Below are 20,520 nucleotides of genomic sequence, written 5' to 3' on the forward strand. Positions count from 1 at the left end.
TGAGTGTAATTCTCCTTATTATCTTATCAGTGGTCAAGTCACAGAAGTGTGAATCTTACCTAAGGATTACATCTGGAAAGGATCATGATTATAAAGACAGTATCTCAATCTATCTCAAATTGTTTATTGTATTCATGCTATTTATTACCTAACATATACTTAAAAGCCACATGCCTGACATACAGGTACGTAGTTTTGACTGCATGCTTATGTAAACAGTATTCCAGAATTCAGATCAAGTTCCCCTCAAGAATATAACAAGTAGTAAAACAGCAAACCCAAAAGACAAAAAAGAAAAAAATACTTGTCTGAGCACAAAAAAAGTCAAAATAATCCACAATGGAATGAAGCACAATATCTATATATAGGGACAGAGAGAAGCAGCAATACATTCTTCCTGATATCAAAGAATTTCATCAAGGAAGAAAAGTTAAGAGTTGGTCATATACAGCTCTCCTGTTGTTCTGAAAAATTCTTAGTTCAGAATAGCATTGAAGAATTGTCCCAGAAATGCAAACATAAATGTCTATATTTCTATAACACTTGAAAATCTGTATTATCTAAAAACTATTTCAACTTTATCAAGCATCTGTTTTCTTCAGTCTGTTTGGAATCTACTTTTTAATCTAAATCTCTTTACATAGCACATTGCATCCCTGCAGAGCCCTAGCAATTTCTTTAGGGACTCTGCCTGCACCCAGGGGAGCAACAATGTAAATCACATGTGCAGATACTATCTGAGGAATTAATATATAAGCTAGATCTCTTATTTATAGTATATTGTGAACTCCAGACCAATACAAATTACCTGCAAAGTACACTGAGGTAAACTCCATTTCTTAAACACCTGCAAAATTACAAGCAGTACAGTTATAATCCCAGGGCTCTGTGAACTGCCTTGATGGCACACATACCCACCAATTTTCTGGCGTTCCCATAAAAAAACCCCAGACATTATGCATAAAGAGAAAAAACATCCAGTTACAAGCCAACCAAGAGCTGAAGTGTTAGGAAATACTCTACATCTTTGCTCTGTTTAACCATATGATCAACCCTGGTACTGATCAGAACCAACATTTAGATATGTGCTCCTGTCTGTCTTTTATCCAGGAAAGCAACAACTCCTAAACCAAAATACGCTGCATTATTCAGCTACAGACTGCTTTTTAGGACAATTACTTTACTCTTCATTTCAGTGGCAAAGATACTGTTGTCTTATCACGGGACATCTACATGCACTATACAGAGATGCTAGTGCACATGCTTCATGTACTTCTCAAAATTGTTGTTGACATTCAGTTTGTACTCAGACATATGTAAAAAAAAAACCCCCACAGTGGTAGTGTAGACATAACTATGCACCATATGCACCAGACTAAAGGAGGACAAAGCATAGTTCTAGGGGGATTCACATCTGATGGCTTCAGAGCAACCTTCCAATCCTATGCTGAACTCCCAAGTAAAAAACTCATTTTTTTAGCTTTGGAAGGACAAGCAGATTAGGATTTTGTTTACGGCAAGAGCAAACAGCACATTAATTCTGAAGTGGCCTTTGGCCATCTAACTGCCACTTCATCTAGTTATGTGGTACTAAAACTTTTCCTGGTATGCAAACCTCGTTTATCCTTCCTTTACCACAGAAATAAAGTATTCATAAACTAAAAACAAAATGCCTTCCAACACCATCCAGCTTGTAAAATAACTCCCTGTAAAGAACAAATCTAACATAGTAAAACTGGCCAGTGGCTTTCCAACTTTGAATGGCTAATAGACAGCCAGCTGTTTGCCATGCCATTAAAGTACTCTGATAAACTCCTTACGGCAGGTGGGAGTTCGAATGTGATTTAATAACTGCCAAATGAATCATTTATGAGCAAATCTTATTTTAACTGGAATGTTTTACTTTATAATGCAAATCTTGCAACTGCACTGCAGACTAGAGCTACAAATTATAATATTTTAGAGTAAATGATTAAGAAATATATTGTGCTCTTCAACCAACAATGGTCATTTTTTATTAAACAAGTTAAGCACTATTCCCTGAATGACAATAAGTTTCTATATCATACACTTGACAGCTCATTTCAAGATGGCATAGTACAACCCACAATTTACAGAAAACAGTCTTTCGATACAGAACAACACTAAGTGTATTAGGTGGGCTGGAGGAAGTATTTTAAAAGCAAAGCCACAAGAATCCTCTGTCTCCAGAATGCTTTAATACAGGATTACATTTTTGCATTCAATATATACCTATGCCTTATCTCCTGTAAGGTTGTTAGCTCACAAGCCACTGAAGCTGTTTTACTACTAAAATATCTCACCAATGAGCACCCATCAGCTTCCTGTAATCAGTTCACTTTAACCTAAGCATATTAAAGAATCAATATTAAGACGGGTAAAGAAGTGTCATCCTGCAACATTGTCTCAGGCTACAAGAGTCAGCTGAATTCAGTGTTTTACTCCTGCTAGCTTATAATAGAAAGAAAAAGTTTACTAGCAGAAAGAAAGGGCAAAGAACTATTAAAAGGCAAAAGAACATCTTCTATCTATATGTTAAGGTCTTAGAGGTGGGAGTGCTCAAAATAATTATAGTACTACTCCAGTAAACAAGCATGCTTTTAAATATAATCCTGATTCACAGGTATGACACACTTAATTGCTTCTTTCATAAATTCTGCACAATCCATACATCATAAGAAAACATCAAAAAAGGTTGTGCATAACAGCATTAAAGTGGAATGTTATGTTGTAATGACTCACCTGCTAAAGGTAAAGCCTCCCACTGCTTGTAACTAGAGCCAGATTCATCATCTATTTTGTAGGTAGATTAAATTTGTGAGAGCACAAGCAAAACACATATGCATGAAAGGTTATGCAGTGCTGTCTTCTATTTCTGCTGTCAGTTAAAAATCTTCTTGGTGAGTGTTAGGAACGGGGCACATAGCTTCTCAAGATCTGAATCTAAAGACTTATTTCCCTTCATCTAATTTCTCTAGCAAATTACAAGTCACAGAAGGCAACTAGTGTATGAAGATTATCTCTTTCTTATTCTTGAAGTGTGAAAATTAGGTGCGAGTTAAACTGAATCCAAGCACAAGAAAAGAAAAAACCTTTTCAAGAGACAGAAGTGTCATGGAGAGCAATAACAAAGTTATCCTGAAGGACAGATAATAAAGAAATGCTAGACTTGCTTCTGTGACATAGCAGGCTAGAGAGATCACTGTGATGGAATTTACTAAAGTTATAGTTAGTTATTAAACTAGTTTTGAGGTCAGGCCTCAGAGCTGACGAATATTTACCCATCTGCACTTCAAACACAAAGGGAATGCTAATGCTAAGAAACTCTTTTCTAGTTTTATGTATGTACTTTTGTTTCACTGAAAGACAAGCACTGATCCTATACAAGCTGAAGAGCCATGGGGTTTTTGTTTGCTTGGGTTTTGTTTCCATCCAAATAAATCAGCTACCACATACAAATTGCCACCCAAAAAAATGACTGATCCTTTCTGCAACAGTTACCAGCAGAAAGCATTCAATGAGGACTGTCTCTTGGAAAGCATAAAAAGATACATTTTTTTTTTTTAATGCCAGTAATCTTCAAAATCAATTTAATTCCATCAGCACTCCTTGATGGGGGAGTGTTTTTTCTTCTGCAAATTTATCTATTTGTCTTCTGAGTTTTTGTAGAGTTTTAGTATCCACAGTAGTAATGAAGTCCCCAGTTACACTTCGCATTCTCTAAAAGTTTGAGACTCTCACTTATTTAATAGTGCAGAGAATTAGCAGTGCTTCCTTTGTCTAAGGGATCAAGCAGTTGATAATTTATAAGATCTAGAACATTTCTCCTCAATGCCCTTCAGATCACCTCTCTTGGGGCAATAAGATCTAGCTTGCTGTTTGACAAGCGAATGTACCATAAATCTACAACACTATAGCTATAATGAATCCCATTTTAAAGGAATATTCATGAAATGTAATGAAAAGAATTTAGACAGTTTAGAGCGTTAACAAAATCTTACTATTGCCTGACAATTCCAGAAGCTAACTTGATATCTACTTCTGGTTAGAGTACAGACTGTGACAACATCATATGCTTTGACATGAATGACATCAAAGACTAGGGCTCTCAGTAAGTGTGATAATTGGGGACATCTGTGTATCCTAAATAAATGGAATATTGCTTTGAAATGCTGTAAAGTTTTCTGCTATGGCAGACATTTAACAGACTTTTGCAAGGACACCACAATCTTGTGGAACGATGCAAAACTAAAGCTAAAAGAATTATTTTTCCATAACTAAGGAAGATAAAATTTCTTAGCTAGTTCACATGGATATTTTATAGAAAAGTAGTTATAATAATTTTGTAAAACTATTATGCAATTTAATCAATGTTACTTAAAAATATATGAACTAATCTTGCTAACTAATATTATTTAAGCACATGACTTTAAAGTTGACATTTAGATAGCTCCATTTCACATCTATAATTCATATATGTAGGCTAAAAAAAAGTGTTACTATTCAGCAAAAGCATAACTTCTTTTAGCCACAAAGAAGTGCTCCACTTAAACCTAGTGTTTATATGTGACAGAATTGAAAAGCGTATCTTCGAAGAAAAACAGTAACTGAATTTGCAGACATGGCACTATCTAATCCTGGTTTTGCAGAGCTGCTGACCTAATACTCCACCTGAATTAACGAGGACTGTGCCTATGTAAATCAAGCTTGTGTTGTCCTCTCTGGTACAATGCAGCAATTTCAGTTTCAAGGAACAAAAACAACTGGACATTCCCAAGAGGCAGACCTTGATCACACTTCTGGAAATGTGATCTTACTGTGATCCTTGAATAAGAATTAAGTTGCTAAGAGGTATCTTTTAAACATTGCTTTCACCCTTTAGTTTATCTGAATAAAACCACATTTTATGTCCACTGTTTCTACTCAGTCTTATTTTTTGCCAGTAGACCTCTTAACTGAAATTATGCTCCAAATTACAACTTTTAAAATCAACAGCATTCAAGCAAATAGAGCTGTAGAAAGCTCCCTTACTTAATCTTATGAGAAATGAATAGGGATGAGGAAGGGAAGAGACAAAAGGAACATTCAGTGGGATATCTTAAAAGGGTGGATTTTTACTATAAGTTTTCCAAAAGCATGAAATTTAGAATAACACTAATTATTTTCAAGACTAAATTGAAGGAATATTTACTCTCAACCTGCATTTAAAGACAATCTCAGAAAATATCTAGAAAGCATTGTAAAGTGAATTATTAATTTGTCACCATTCCATGCTTCATAGGTATTTGTAATCAAGATTATTTGATACGTTCTCTGTTACATGAAAAAATACCACAGAATTCAACTTGGTTGCATTGCATGCACTTCTAGAAAATATTTTAAGATATTCAGAAGTATAATCCTTGCTGCTCTCTCTCATCATATGGTCTCATTTGCAATGTTACTCCCCTACATTGCCTTAAAGGGTTGCAGCATCCACTATCTTGCCCATAAATAGAGCACCATGCTCAGTGCACACATCTGTAATTCTGTAAGTAGGCAAGCAACAATGGAAGCTTTAAGAATGGACAGACTTTTTTTTCTTTTATTCTTTTTCTTATATAAGCTGCTGACTGGGATGGAACCAACCTGATCAGCTTTTATTACGACATTTGCCAGTATTTCTCCATCACATGTCTATAATTTTCATTTAGCTTCTTTCTTACCAATTCCACATTGCAGGAATTTATTTTGCATGAATGCAAGAACCCACACAACATATACAGAAATATGAATATACCTCTAAGGGAATAACTAGCATTTTAAAAGGCTTTATAAAAAAAAAAAAGCCATCAGAATTTAAACAGAAAAAAAAATCCTAAACACATCCTGCAGGACTGCACAGATTTGGGGCAGGGGGGAGGGTTAATGCTCAAATGCTGTAGTGCACTCTACACACAAACAGTAATAAAAATCTATCACTTAATCATTTACATGTTGTGTAAAACAGCAGTCTCCTTTTAGTTAAGAGCTGCTTTATGTCGTTTTCATCGATACAAATGTTGCCCAAGTGATTGTGTGGGAGAATACAAGAACAGACTGTAATAAAATTAAAAATAACTTTCCAAGGAAATAGTATTTGGAAGGATTAATTACAGAAGTTCAAACAGGAGGCCATATGCTTTCCTCTCTCTTTACTATTGAGCATACAGTATGCCTGTAATAAAACAGGGAGGGGAAAAAAGCTAGTCAAAGCAAACCGATTCAAGTACCAGGTAATGATTCAAGATACCTTTACAATTTTGTGTGCCTGAATATAGTTTATCTAGTCATTTGACCTCTATGCTAAAATTTTAATCAGCTGTGGTCATTTGTAGAATAAAATAGTTAGCCCTTTGCCACTATTCCCATATAGCAGGTATTTCTTGAGTGCTAAATACATGAAAGAAATTGGTAGTGGGGGTATATTTCCTCCTTACATTAAATTTCTACTCCACATAATAAGATATACTTCCAAGACAACAGAGGCCACCAAAGATCACAGCTGCAAACAGTGCATGCATAAGAACTTTCTTAAGGTTTACAAATGGAAAGCATAAGAAAGAAGTTATTCTTAAGTAGTACGTAGTAAAAAAAAAGGTCATTGTGACTTGTCAAAACTTCACTAAAACTTCACATTAACATGCTGAAATAAAAAGTATATGTTCAAGTGTTATTGTGACTTGGGGTCCCAAGGCTTAAGTTGAAAAAATGGGTTATTTTTCCATTTGCATGAGATTCTCAACATCTTTCCTTAATTTGACCAGTTTAATATTTTCAAAGATATAACACTGATTTTGTAAGCAAGACCTGATGGAACTTAAATAGAATTTGCTAGTGGAAAAATCAGAGCAGAGACATTAAAAAAAAATTAGAAAGACTTTCATCCCAACTAAGTCACGTGGATTTTGACCAAGAAGTCAAAATTCTTCAGCCATTCATTACTATGGGTTTTACTCTCTTCTTATTCTGTATAAATCTGTAAGATTTTTAATGTGACAATAATCTCCCTATCTGTTGCCATCAGTACCTTAAAAAGTAGGTCAACACGTGAAAATTCAGTTTAAAGATATAATGAAAAAGTCAAGTTAACATTATTAGATATCACAGCAGTATATGGCCCCAGAATATAATGTTGGAAGAACAGGAAAGTGTTGGTTCTCATTGCATAACCTCCATGAAAAACAATAATAATTCAAAAAACCTTACCTTTTTACTTGCATAAATTAATGGAGAAAAGTGGTATTAAAACACAAGAACCAGTTGGGGGAAGGTGTTTGAAATGCCCTATGCTCTGCAAGAAGCCACGGCTTTCTTGGAAAATAATTACCTAAGAAATGTCTAACTGTTCTAGACAAAAAAATGAAAATGAAACAACTGATCAATAGTTGTGTATTTAAATAAAGTCCTAGAAAAAACCCTATAGAATTATTAATACTTATTAGATGACAGGAAAAAGTAATTGAAATTACTTTCCTTGTTCTCTCTATATCAGTCTGAAACTCCATTTTATGTAATAACATAATGATGCACTGAAAGTTTTCTACAAATGTAAATCCATCACATCTACAGTGAAAAATCCCCTAACAGTAAAGCTGGTTTCTATATTGTTTAAACGTAATGCACTACTTGGTCTAAATCATAAGGGAATAAGGCACTTAAAATAGGGTGTCACATTTCGAGGTAATAAATAGCAGATTGATTCAACCTCCCAGTTGATCCTGCAGTTTACTTACATACAAGATGGAAAATAAAGTATTGAAGCCACTGTGATTTACTTCTCAGAAATGAGACACTCTATATTAGTGTAAATGAAAGCAAAAGTCCTGCATTGACAATTTACTACATTCTTAGTCCAAGCCCTGATTAGATCAAACTGCAGTCTTTCTGAGCACACTGAATATACCTCACTTCAATTTCCAGTGAACACTATCATATATAAAAAAAACCCCAAACCCAAAACAAAATCAGAACCACCCTCACCCCAAAACACGAAACTAAGTTTCTCCAGTACATTCCTTTTCAAAGCATGTTTGTCTCCTGATTTGTCAATACTTAGGGAAAGGTGTTCTACCCCAACAGAAAATCCATTACTTAAGAATATTTACCTATGGGATTTTTCCTAGAAAGTCTTACCTTAAACTAGTGGAATTTGGAGGAATTCCAAGCATCAGTAAAGCTCTGAAGTCAGTGAAAAATCTCACTCCACTAATGTTAGGATAAATGGAATTGAGATACAAAATGACATCTAATAGTAACACCCCAAAACAGAAGGCAGGAATCATGTATTTCAGTGAACTGTCTCAATTTCTTCCATTTAATCCCAGGCATTTTGGATGTTTTCACATTTGAATTTTATTAGCTTTATTAAGCAAAAATTGTATACATGGTCTTAAAATAGAAATTATTGCATTTAGGTCTTAATTTGTCTACTAAATATTTTCACTGATATGGATTTATTTGCAAGTTAGAGAGACTTTGCAGTGAAATCTGACCTACATCCTAATTTTAGCCCACTTTCCTAATACTGAAGATCAAACACCCATTTTCACTTTGCCATGCATATATAAATTGCTTCCAAAGAGACTGTACATTTAAGTTATCAGCTAAGCTTTTCAAGATACAGATCACCTTTAAAAGTCAATCTACAAAGAAACCAATGTGATCTTTAAAAAACACCTGCACAAGTTTAATGTACCAAAATATTTCTTCATGCAAATTTGAAGATTTGTGCAAAAAAAATTACTTTTTCACACTGAATTGCATAGATATTGTAGATGTGACTTCTGCCCTCCCCCCCATTTCAACTCAGCAAAATATCTGGAGTTTTTCTACCTTGAGCATATGAATGCTTCCATTAACATCAATGTCAGATTTCAGTCAGTCTTAGGCCATCACAAATAAGCTAATATAAATATTTGCCCAGCTACAATGTACATGCAAAGGTCAAAGTTGCTTTCAAAACATCATTCCATTGAGCTTAATTATTTCAAGCACTTTCAGCAACTATGATAGAAAACACAATACCCCACTTCCATAACTACTAAAGCACCACGGTAGAGATGACAATCAAGACCAGGAAAACTGTCATAAACAAGCTGTTTTGAGAAGCTGACAACTTACACAGACTTCCATGACAGAATTCTAAACAGTTTATATCCATATATATGCTTTCTACATTGAAATATATGGAACAGTGGTATCATCTAAAATTTCTACTGATCTGTTGCTGCTGCCCCTATTACAGAAGACATAAATGTGAATTTAATCATCAGATATAGAGAGTATTTTCTATTCTAAATGAATTATCAAAATAGTAATATAATTCAAAGAAAACATACCAAGGTACTGAGTCTTTTAAATGTATAAGCTATCACATACAATAGTATTTTTTCAGATTTTTTTTTTAATCTCGTAATAATACAGCTTCCTGTGGTTTTGCCACAAATATTCATAGCAATACTATCAAGCAATACTTTCAGCAACAAAATTTATTTACCTCCAAAACATATTCCAGGATTGACAGGAAACAGTCAACAATTCCACATTGGTTTCTAGTCTGTTTATTACTGCAAATTAATGCTATTCAAGTGTTTCCAGAAAGCCCTGCTCTGCTTATTCCAGAAGGCACATTAACATTCCTTACTGTTTCTACAATAGCACAAACATTGAGACAGATTCTCAATTTTTAAAGCAAAGCACAGGAGACTCTAAAGAAGCAACAGTTCTTAAAGTCCTGTTTGAGAAACAAGAAAAACAAAATATGTGGGACCCCAACTAAAGTACAAAGGACAACCTGTGTCTGTGCACCTAGACTCTGTGAGCTCAGCGTGCTGGGCTTCAAGATTCCACAGAAATTTGTGGCCTTCGGTTTAGACTTGGTTAAGGAAGCCCAAAACTGCATTTTAAGTTAAGAGCATCTTTACTAATAAACTCAAGAGAGTATCAAAAATATTTCAGAATTCCCATCACTAGGGTAAATCTCTTATTCAAGTGACCTGAAAAGGTTTCTCATTTCACACCACAGGAACCCCTTCCCTCAAGCCCTTCTCCTGTTATGAACTTTTCGAGAACAATATGATTATTTCACTTTTTACCACCCACTAGCATAACAATATGCAGGTTTTCAGCTGCTTCATCTCTTCTTTAATCTTATGGTAGCTGGCATTCATAGAACAGTATCTTAGCTTTTACTTTGACTTTAATCTTTGCTACTTTCCTGAACTCATTTAATTCTTAGCTTTTTTAACTGAGCTTCTCACTGCTATCTGACCCCCATGAGCCAGTCATCCTCCTTTTCCATCAGAGTTAGCTCCACAAGAGCTCCAGCCTGATGAAAACTCACTAGCCTGTTTCATTCTCATTCTTCTTGGCCAATTAAGTGCCTCAGGACTAAAAATCTCTTCTTGCTGATATCCTGAGTTCAAACACTTTCCCAGTATTTGATGTTTTCCCTAAAACTTCATCTCCACAGATTGCCAGATTATGTGAAAACATGGTGGGGAGTTTGGGGGTGGGGTTTTGTTGTCTGGTTGGTGGGGTTTTTTGGGGGGGCAGGGGGTGGTGGTCATGTTTTGTTGTTGGTTTGGGGGGGGGGGTGTTTTGGTTTTTTTGGGGGTGGTGGTTTTGTTTTGAGTTGGTTGGGGTTTTTTGTTTGGTTTTTTTTTGGTTGTTTTGGTTTGGTTTTTTTAAGAGGCTTTTCTTGTTCTTCTGGGACTTTCATAAGAAAACTTAGGTCTGCAGGCATCAGTGACTGATCATCCTCTGTAATAAAGTGTGCCTCTGGATACAAGGAAAAACTATTTTATCATTCTAAAACATTATTACTATTTTGCATAAGATGTTACAAAATTCATAGAAAACAACTATACAATCATTGCAGTGCTGACAGTTCCAAGGCACATATAGGTACACATAAATTTAGGACTAAAAAAAGAAAAGCTCTGATCTGAGGTGGTCTGATCAAACCATTTCAAATGATGTACTGAAAAAGTGCAGAAAAAATGCTTGTGCTGGGGGAAAAAAAAAAAGTTAAAAAATAATACATCTGTCTTCATCTCCAGAACAAAGCAGGTAAAGGATACAAGTTTCAAATGTTACATTTGGGTTGGAAAGGACTAGGATTTTTAGAGTGAACACAATTAGTATTGCTCATTCACTGTTTACTAGAGCTTCATTGTTGCTATGTTGAATAACAAAAAGATTCTTGTCATTTCCAGCTACTGTTATAATATCACACAGAGCTCAGCTTTCAAACCAAATCTTCTTAATTCAGAAGATGCCTAAGAAAGTGATTTTAGAATTACCTGTCTGGCAGAAAAGAAAAAAAGTAGTGTAATGAAGACAGAATGATTTAAAAAGGAATCTAAGGTGGTATCTAGACTGATTCCACTAAAAGCACTCACTTAACCACAATGTTCTCTGGAGTACTCTCAGCACAATGCTCTCAACTTCTGAAGCAAACATACCTCGTGGGAACAGGTAGAAGCTTGTAGAACTGTATTCAGCTTAACGTAAAATAGACCAGGTTCTGAAGTGCTCCATACAGTCAGGGCTGGCTTACTGAGTTTTTCTTAATGAAAGGAGAATTCTAACATCTGCACATCTTTCAAATTCGCAACTTAATTATGCATCCTATAATTAAAATGTGATAAATAATAGTCAAATGTAGCCAATGAAATGATTGCATATAGATCCATATCTATTTTTAAATTCACCTGATTTTTAACAACAAGCTTTTCTAAGGGCGTGTTATTCTTTATTAACTGTGGAGTCTTTGCAGCCTTTTTGTCATCTTTTCTTTGGTAAGGATACAATTTTTGTGCTATCCTAAAACATAAATAAAATAGAGTAAAAAAAATCTTTACAGTGAATGTTTTGATGTTTAAATTACCTATCTTTCTCCAATGGATTCTAGTGATTAATGAATCCCAATTTCACAGATAATTTTTTCCACACCTTTAATTTCACATACATTCAAGACCTTTTTTGCACCTGAAAATATTTATCTACTTCCCCCTCACATTCTTCTTCTAGTAACATAAATCCGAGTTCTAAAAAGTCAGCACTGATTCTTTAAAATAGCACACTTGCTGTCCTCTAGTATATTCTAAGTCTCATGACAACAAATACTAAGTTTCCTAATGCTTTTTACACATAATAATTTTGTTTTTCGTATTTGTTATACCCAGTTCTCCACAAAAGCAGTTCATTATTCTTAGCTGTCAGAGGAGGCAGCACAACAAAAATCAAACTTATGTACTAGTAAGATGCTTGCTTTTATATATATATATATATATCTCTCTCAACCTTTAAATATTAGGAAAAAACGGTTGTTTTCAGGTAACCTATATTTCTGTATTTCTCTATTTTCTCAGTGCATGCAAATAACTGCTTAAACAGCATCTCCCTTCCACAGACTTATACATTCAAAATTACACCAGATCTACCTTGCAAAGATGTTTGTTGAATACAGTGCTCTCTGCCAACAAAACCCCCTGAGTATCTGATGAATAATGGTCATGCAAATTGTTAAAAAAAGGCAGAAAGCAATACTATGGTAGAGAACTAGAATCAGCAATATTTTAATACAGTTCTCGTCAAAAAGTGGTTTTCTATAGCTATCTGCTACCTTTTTGCAAAATGTCTGATGTCTGCCAGCATACAACTACAAATGAAAGGCCTTTGTCTTCAAAACCCAAACTAGCAGAATTTTTTTGTAATATTAAGGACCTTGAACAAGGAGCAGGGAGTAATTCAGTATTTTAATCTACTAAATATTTTAAAGGTTTGTCATCTGCACTTTAATGCCTATCTTTTCACCAGGTGCATAATAGATTTAACACTGCAAAAGAAGGATCTATACATATCTCTTATGCCATAAAACACTAATCAGTGTAAACTTCAAAGCTTTTACTTGAGAGTGTAAACTTCTAAGAAAGATTAGATAACTACTGAGCAGGTGCAATCCAGAAACAAAAATAGATGGAAATATAAAGCAAGCCAGACAAAACTGTTGCTAAAAAAAAAAAATTCCGTCCTTATTAAAGGGGAATGACCATTGCAAAAAAGAAATTAAGATGTAATTACCACATCTGATAATGATAGCCAAGCATTTTGCAGATATTTCTTCAAAATTTGAGTTCATCATCCAAAGGCAAATAGATTTTGGATTTCACCTTTGCACAAGCAGATCTTGATATTATCTTCTCTTGCAGTCATGTTCAACATATTCTACAAAAAAATTAAAACTTAATGATATTCACATTAAAGGGCAAAACACACAGTCCTAACTTGCACAATACTTGACAATTTTCTTTAAAACATTACAGTTTTATATAAAGCATTCAACACTTGAATTCCAATGCTGTAAAGTTCACTGAAGCCAAAAATTTCATAACCTCATCAAACATATTCAAGTAGTAGTCACACACGGAAGCACTCACAGGCACCCTGATGAATTAAGGAACCTCCTTAATGGGATTAAGTTCATACTTGGGTATTTCAAGTAAGTACTGTCCATTTCTTACTTTCCATTGTGAACTGGAACTAACCAAGATGAGAGAAACGTAAGCTAAATACACATGGAAACTTTGCTATTTTTGTCTCATGACAATGCATTTCATACACATCCAAACTGAAGAATAGAACAACTTTGCATTTCATGTCATATTTTTCAAACAAAATGTTTTATTGTTCTTGTGTGATGAAAATGGCCAGGTGGTATTAAAGTGACAGCTTAATATGCAGAAATAAAAGCATAAGCCCACTGCCAGCAATCTCACCAAGATCTGTAGAACTAATCAGTATTAGAAGAGGGTTGTTTACAAAAAGCTAATAGTAATTATGATTTTTTTTAAGTGTGCATCTTAATATTTCTGTTTTCCTGAAATACCACATCCCTTTCCATTGCATGTTAGTACATACTTTTCTCTTTTGCATGTTTGGTTTTGGGTTTTTTGGTTGTTTTTTTCCTTGTCTTCCAAAATCTCAGAAAGTTTGGCTCAATCAATCATTCAGGCCAATTAGATTGGCTGCTTTTTCACTTACCAAATTCTGTATTACAAAAACATTAGGTATTTATAACGGAGCATCCCTCTTTCTTTGAGAATAAATGGCCTGTTTTCCTGAGCAATGGAGTTGTGCTATCCTTATTACTTCCTTTAACCTGTGAATTTAAATCAGCTATCATAAAAATAAAAGGTGCGGGAAGCAGCTTTGATCAGAAACATTCATTATATTTTGTTTTAGAGAGAACACAGACTTTACATAAAAACTCTGAGGAAGCCAACACCTATGTAAGCTATTAAACTGGACAGTTAATTCTGGGCAAAATATGTTTATTTGCAGAGGGCATAGCAGAAGCATATTCTACACTGAAATTCCAGTAAAACTTCTAGAACAATGTCCGGCGTCTCAGAAATGAGTGTTAGGCTGCTATTTACCGCATAGGAGACAGATTTTAGCAAATTTTGGTCTGTGCAAAAAACACCACCAACATTCGTAATATAGCCATCACATTCGGGTAGATATTTCTTTAGGTACTGCTTGCAGTATCCCATACCTAACAAACTGCCTAGTGCAGCATTCTCAAACTGCTTTTACAGTATAAGGCTCTGAATAAAGCTGCACTTGAGTCAGCCACTGATGGAGATCCTACAACAAAAAATCTCATGTAAAATCCTGAGCATGCTCCCATTGACTGGAGAATTTATAGTGGTTAGTAGACAGTAATACCTTGCTCAAATAGCTCTTCTCCTGGTGTATATAAACTAATTTAATACATTCACATCAACAACTTATATACCACATCCTTATCACACCACTGCCACTCCATCTTTTCTATTGGAATACTGTCACATTTTCACTTGCAGAGAGTTCTTGGCATTAAACTGGAGAGAACCTGAACCATTATAAAATGAAGGTGCCTGACCTTTCAGTTAAAAATGCTAAAGTACATGTGCAACAACTTAGTGGGAATTATAGATATTTTCTGTATTTTGCTCAAGTAAAGTTATTATCCCCACCTTTGCTTATTCAATCCATTGACAACATAGCAGTTGTGAACAGATAATTGTATTTCTGGAGCTGTCTACTCATAGCTTACCTGTCTAATATTTTAAATAAAACAGATACATATGTAGCTGGAAAACTATCCAGTCAAACATTTTCAAAAGAACATGTCATCGTAGTTTGGTACAAAAATCTTAGAATATTTTTTCTGAGTAGATTTTGTTTTTATTCTTAAGATGACATGGAGTATACCAAAACAAACAAGATTACATCATTATGTATTCAACATACCTGCCATGCAACAACCATCTTATTTTACATCTGACTTTCAAAGTAAACTGAGAATCAAAGCAACATTTATTATTCCCCATAAGATTCCATAGCTTAGTTTTTTCATTTGACTCATTTTAGAATTACATATAGAGAGATTTAAATATTTTTTTACCTTCAGTTTTAACTACCATAGTAACTTATATTTTACATATAAACCTGGTTCATTTGGAAGCGAGTTCTCAGTATGAAGCGTGCAATTCTACACTGCAACGTCCACAAATTTCATATGCAGAATGTTTCTTAAGAGGAAAAAAGGGAAACAAGAGTCTCCAGCATGTGGTCTTCCAGAAAGAGTCTTTCTTGGGGCCACTATGAGTGGGCTCAGGCAGCCATTGCAGAGGTCTGCTTCCACCAAGGGATGGCAGAGGAGCTGCCTAGACCCTGAACAACTGGCAAGTGGTAAACATGTGAGAAAAGGGCTAGTATACAAAAATCTGGAGCAAGCACCTGCCATTTCAGACTGCTACCAGTCACTAATGGGTACAAGGGCATGGAATGTATCAAAGAAAATGGCAAAGAGGTGAAGGGAAGAGAATTGTTCCAGTACAAGAAATCTCTAGTTTAAATGAAAGCAAGCATAGATCACGTGAGTACTGTTTAGATCTCTCTCTCAAATGCATTCATTTTCCTGATTGTGGACAAAGAAACCTGCAGGGTTACAACCAAGTCACTTTAGTTTAGAAATGTTATTCATTCCAAATTATATAAAAGTAATTTTGTTCCAGTTTTAGATTTCTAGTTGCTAGAAATATAAAAAAAAAAAAAAAAAGGAATTATTTTGTAGGCAGTGCTTGCTACTACTCTTCCCTGGTGGCCACCAGAGATATGAAACAATAGTTCTCACCTTTGCAATGCCAAAGCCAACCTAACACAGTGTAAAGCAACAGGCACAATGTGACTTGAGCAAGGACGCAATGAAAAAGACAACTTTGCATTCAGGTGGCAATCTAAATCACAAATGTAGGAAACCCTCATTTCTGTATTAAAATAATAAGTGATATAATAATCACTTTGTCTCCTTCTTTCTAAAGGAATAAGCCATTTCCACCCTGTCTGTGAAACAGTCATTCGGTGATGCTGCATAGCTACTGCTACTGAATAGCAAAACCCATCCAACGTTCATTTATTTTGAGTTGTGAAAAAAAGGAAAGTAATGAACTCTGAATAATTAAGACATTTATAACACAAACCTAATGCGTCTATATATGGCCTAAAATTCTTATCCAATATGGCTAATGTGACATACAAATAAGTTAGCATTTTTAGCATGGGTTGCTTAATTTATTTTCACTGTTAGATGTCATTTCCTTTTTTGTACCAAATATTTAATATTCTATGAATTAGTCTTATCGATCAGTTACTCTAATTTAGCAGTGTTAAACAAACAAAAAAACCCCCACCAAACACCTAAACTACAAAACTTTATTTAACGTACTATGAACAAAATAGACCCAGCTACTGTTCATTTTGTGGAACAGGTGTACAAAATAATATCAAATAGAATTAATCAAGACAGAAGGTGGTGTGTAAGCCAATTCACTTCTGAGACATGTCAATAAAAACAGTAAAGCAAGATACTTTGTAGTCTAGCTCTCCTATTCCATATGAATGACTAGTTTAACTAGGTGAGATAAACAGCTTATTTGCCAGACAGAAGCTTGGTACAATGAGAATATGTGCATTAGCTAGATATTTGTATTAAAGCAATTTGTGCATACATAAAACAGAAAATAATCTAAAATAGAAAGTATGGCTTGAAAACATTTTTATATGAAAGCTTCTAGTTTCAAGCAATGAAATATCTGCAAGTAACAAATGTACGTGGGTTTTTTAAGGAACATATAAACAGCTGTTTTAACAAAGGACACCTGAACAATGAAGCATAAGCCCCACTTGTAAATTGGCTGAGGCTATTCCAACATACCTACCTACTCTAAATCTTTGTTCAACAGATAATCAGAGACAAGTTTCGATCAAGAGTTCTACTACAGTAGAAGGGCCTAGAGGTCTAGAAGAAATGTGTTGTTTAAACAAAAGTGCAACTAAAACACAGCAGCTCACACAGCAAGGATCCACAAGTAGTCGTTAAAGATTTCTGTTGATAACAGAGCTAGTCTTTCCTGAATAAGTTTGCAAGTATTCTGTAGGTTGTCTTTCTCATTTTACCTTACTACCTAGCACATTAGAAACTGAAATTCTCCTTAATGACAACAAGTTTAGTTGATAGCAAATAAGCTTGCCCTTCCTATGTGCTGACCAGGTCACACAAAGAAGGGGAAGGTGAGTAGCCATATTAAAATGCTTTCACTTCCCCCGAATCCCTCAGGGGAAGGTCCTTACCACTGTGCCAATGAATTTCTTATGGCTGCCTCCATCATAAATACTCTGATTAAAATGTAAATTCAACCAACCTATCAGCTTCCCATTAAGAGGACTCTTTAAAAACACCATTAATCAGCTGAGAGATATGTAGTGAAATACCACTTATCAATTCTAACTGCTTATGACAGTTAACAAAGCTTTATATTTGCCCCAAACATGTGCTGATCTATCAATTATGCCAGGGTTCACTCTCACACTAATTGTACATTTTCTTCTCTAATGCATTTTTGCTGTTATCTTATAGGCTAATGAAAGCCAGGAAATCAATACATATAAATTATACATGCAAAGAAGGACTGCTGTGAACATAAAGTTTCTAATTAATTGCACTTGATTAATTTATATCCTTTAATTATCTTGCTAAGCCACAAACAACATAAATATCCTTGCAATCTGGTTATTGCTGTGTCAGTCATAAAAAAAAAAGCAGACACAGTAAATCTATGAAATCCAGCAAACTCTATTGCCAAAAAACATGGTATGGCATAACACATAAATATAACCGGACTTACTCAAGACACCTATGAATAATTTTAGTGTGACAAATTACCACTAAATATGTCGTATAGTTATTTGACTAAGTTTATAATGATGTTATAACTTTACATGTAGCATACAGGGTAAGCAAAATGCAGGCTTATCATGCAGGATTATGGAGGCTGTTTGTTGTATTTATAAAATAAATTTGCAATACAGATGTAAGTGATATTGACATCTGATTGGTTAGGGTCAGGGACCAAAAAATCAATATTCTAAATTAGGGCATCACTGTTTTTCTGCACTTAAGATCACATGGCAATTTGTTTGTAGAGTTATCTGAAAGCCAGAAATGCACACATTCGGGACATAATAATGATAGACCCAACTCTGTGCAGAGTTAAATAAGAGCTATCATACTGCCTTTTGTAAGAGGCAATTGGCCAAATATAAATTCTTCCATTACGTGAGTAGATGCAACTGTAGATTTTTTTTCCTTTCAAATTTTGTCCACTTTGGTAAACCAACCATATGTCACTGTGCTGAAATCTAATCCTATCAATCCACCAGGTTTGCTCTTTGTCCTACACAACAGCATACTACTGAATATCTGTATCTACAACTTTCATAAACGTGTAAAAAGAAACTGTGTCTGTCTACAAGCAGACTCAGACAGAGACCATCTGTCAGTGACTAAAGCTATTCTTTAAAAAAGAAAACATTCATCTGGGATTTGCCCTTTACAGAGTAAACCCACTTAACCTCCCAATAAGATTAACTGTTATTTGTTTCCATTAAACAAAAATGACCATGCTAATATGCATTTAATAGTACTAACAATGCGAAAAACATGAACTTCAACAGTTTTAAAATTCTTTAAAATCATGAAACTTGTTATTTCATGACAGCTATTTTATTATTCATAAATAACTTTCATTTTTCATTACAAGCTTTATTCCCTGAAGTTGAGACTAAAAATGAAAAAAAAAAAAAAATCAGGGTAAATATTGAAACTAAGACAGCAGGCTCTTGAGTCTGCCACATATTTTAGATAGCAATGACTGTATATAAATTAAGTCTGAATAATGCATATAAAAACCCAATACCTTTGGAGCACTGATGATTTTCACCTGTGCCCTCAACATCTAGGCATTTACAAAGAAAGGTATTTAACTAGATTGATTATATGAGACTGTCTGAGTTAGTGCAATGTAATGGAGACTGTGCTTCTCTCTGCAGCAGCACAAGTCACTGAACCAGCCTGAAGCTATCCTGAAAACTACCTTAATGTCTCTTCCTGGGCTGACAAAACACAATAGTACTGTCATGTAAGACTCCCTCTTCTACTGTGGAAAAACACAGTAGTAGAAACCTTTAAATGTAGGCAACCCCTTCTCTCCCAATTTTGTCTTTATGCTTTTTTTGTCAGACCAAATTAGTGAGATGTGCAATAGTAATAGAGTATCCTAAAAAAGAAGGGCTGAAGTGCAAAATCCCTCAAAATTAATACCTGGGTCCCCACCTTCCTGTTTTGCTTATAACTCTGCCTCTAAAGTAACCTAGATAAGAACCACAAAAGGTGTGCTCCTTCCCTCAGGAGAAGCCTGAGGAGAGCTCCATAAAATCTGTTTCCACTGGAGGCATAATTCAAATCTCACTGGAACCAGTGGGAATATATTTACCAGGTTCAGTTAGCTTTGCATCCAGCTTTCTTCATTAATGGCAGTGGCACTATACAATCAATAAACATTAAGACAAAGCAATCATACAATCATTTTCTCAGTGAGAAATTGGCATATGGTATAAATAAGAATAATTAAATTGATGAGAGGAGTCATTATTACAATTCAGTACAGTTAAAAAAATTGTTCCTAAAACAGAGAATCCAGAAAATATCAGCTTTTTCCCCCCTCAAACACAAAGTATACTAAGAACCAGAAGTAGAGGAAAAAACCTTAGGCATGCAAATCTTCTCTTCTTATTTTAAGTGTGAATGGTTGATGCATTACTTGAATATACTGTATCTAAGATCCAACACTGGGGGTGTGGGGGGGAAATCTTATCTTATATACAAAGTGTTCTACAGAAGCAGATATTTTTAACTCTATTTTAGTAGATACTAAATCTAGGTGAAGATGCATCATTAGTCATTTCAAAACTGCTAAAATCTCCTTTCTATTGAACAGGTGGCAAGACCACAACTTTTAAAATAGTGAAGTCAATCCTTTGACATTGTTTTTGCTGGCTTCTGACTGTTTCTTCCCTGCTAAGGGAACA

The 20,520-nt window shown here is 34.7% G+C and overlaps 1 long non-coding RNA gene across 1 annotated transcript in view; it reads right to left on the minus strand.

Annotated features, from left to right (window-relative positions):
* LOC128146086 (uncharacterized) overlaps nt 1-13,263 on the minus strand; it is an 84,883-nt gene extending 71,620 nt beyond the window's left edge. The window contains exon 1 of the long non-coding RNA XR_008236677.1: nt 13,129-13,263. This is a non-coding gene — a long non-coding RNA (uncharacterized LOC128146086). The remainder of the gene's footprint in view (nt 1-13,128) is intronic.
* Nucleotides 13,264-20,520: the final 7,257 nt, after the last annotated feature.

Source organism: Harpia harpyja, chromosome 9 (genome assembly GCF_026419915.1).
Source record: "Harpia harpyja isolate bHarHar1 chromosome 9, bHarHar1 primary haplotype, whole genome shotgun sequence".
NCBI classification, from domain to species: Eukaryota; Metazoa; Chordata; class Aves; order Accipitriformes; family Accipitridae; genus Harpia; species Harpia harpyja.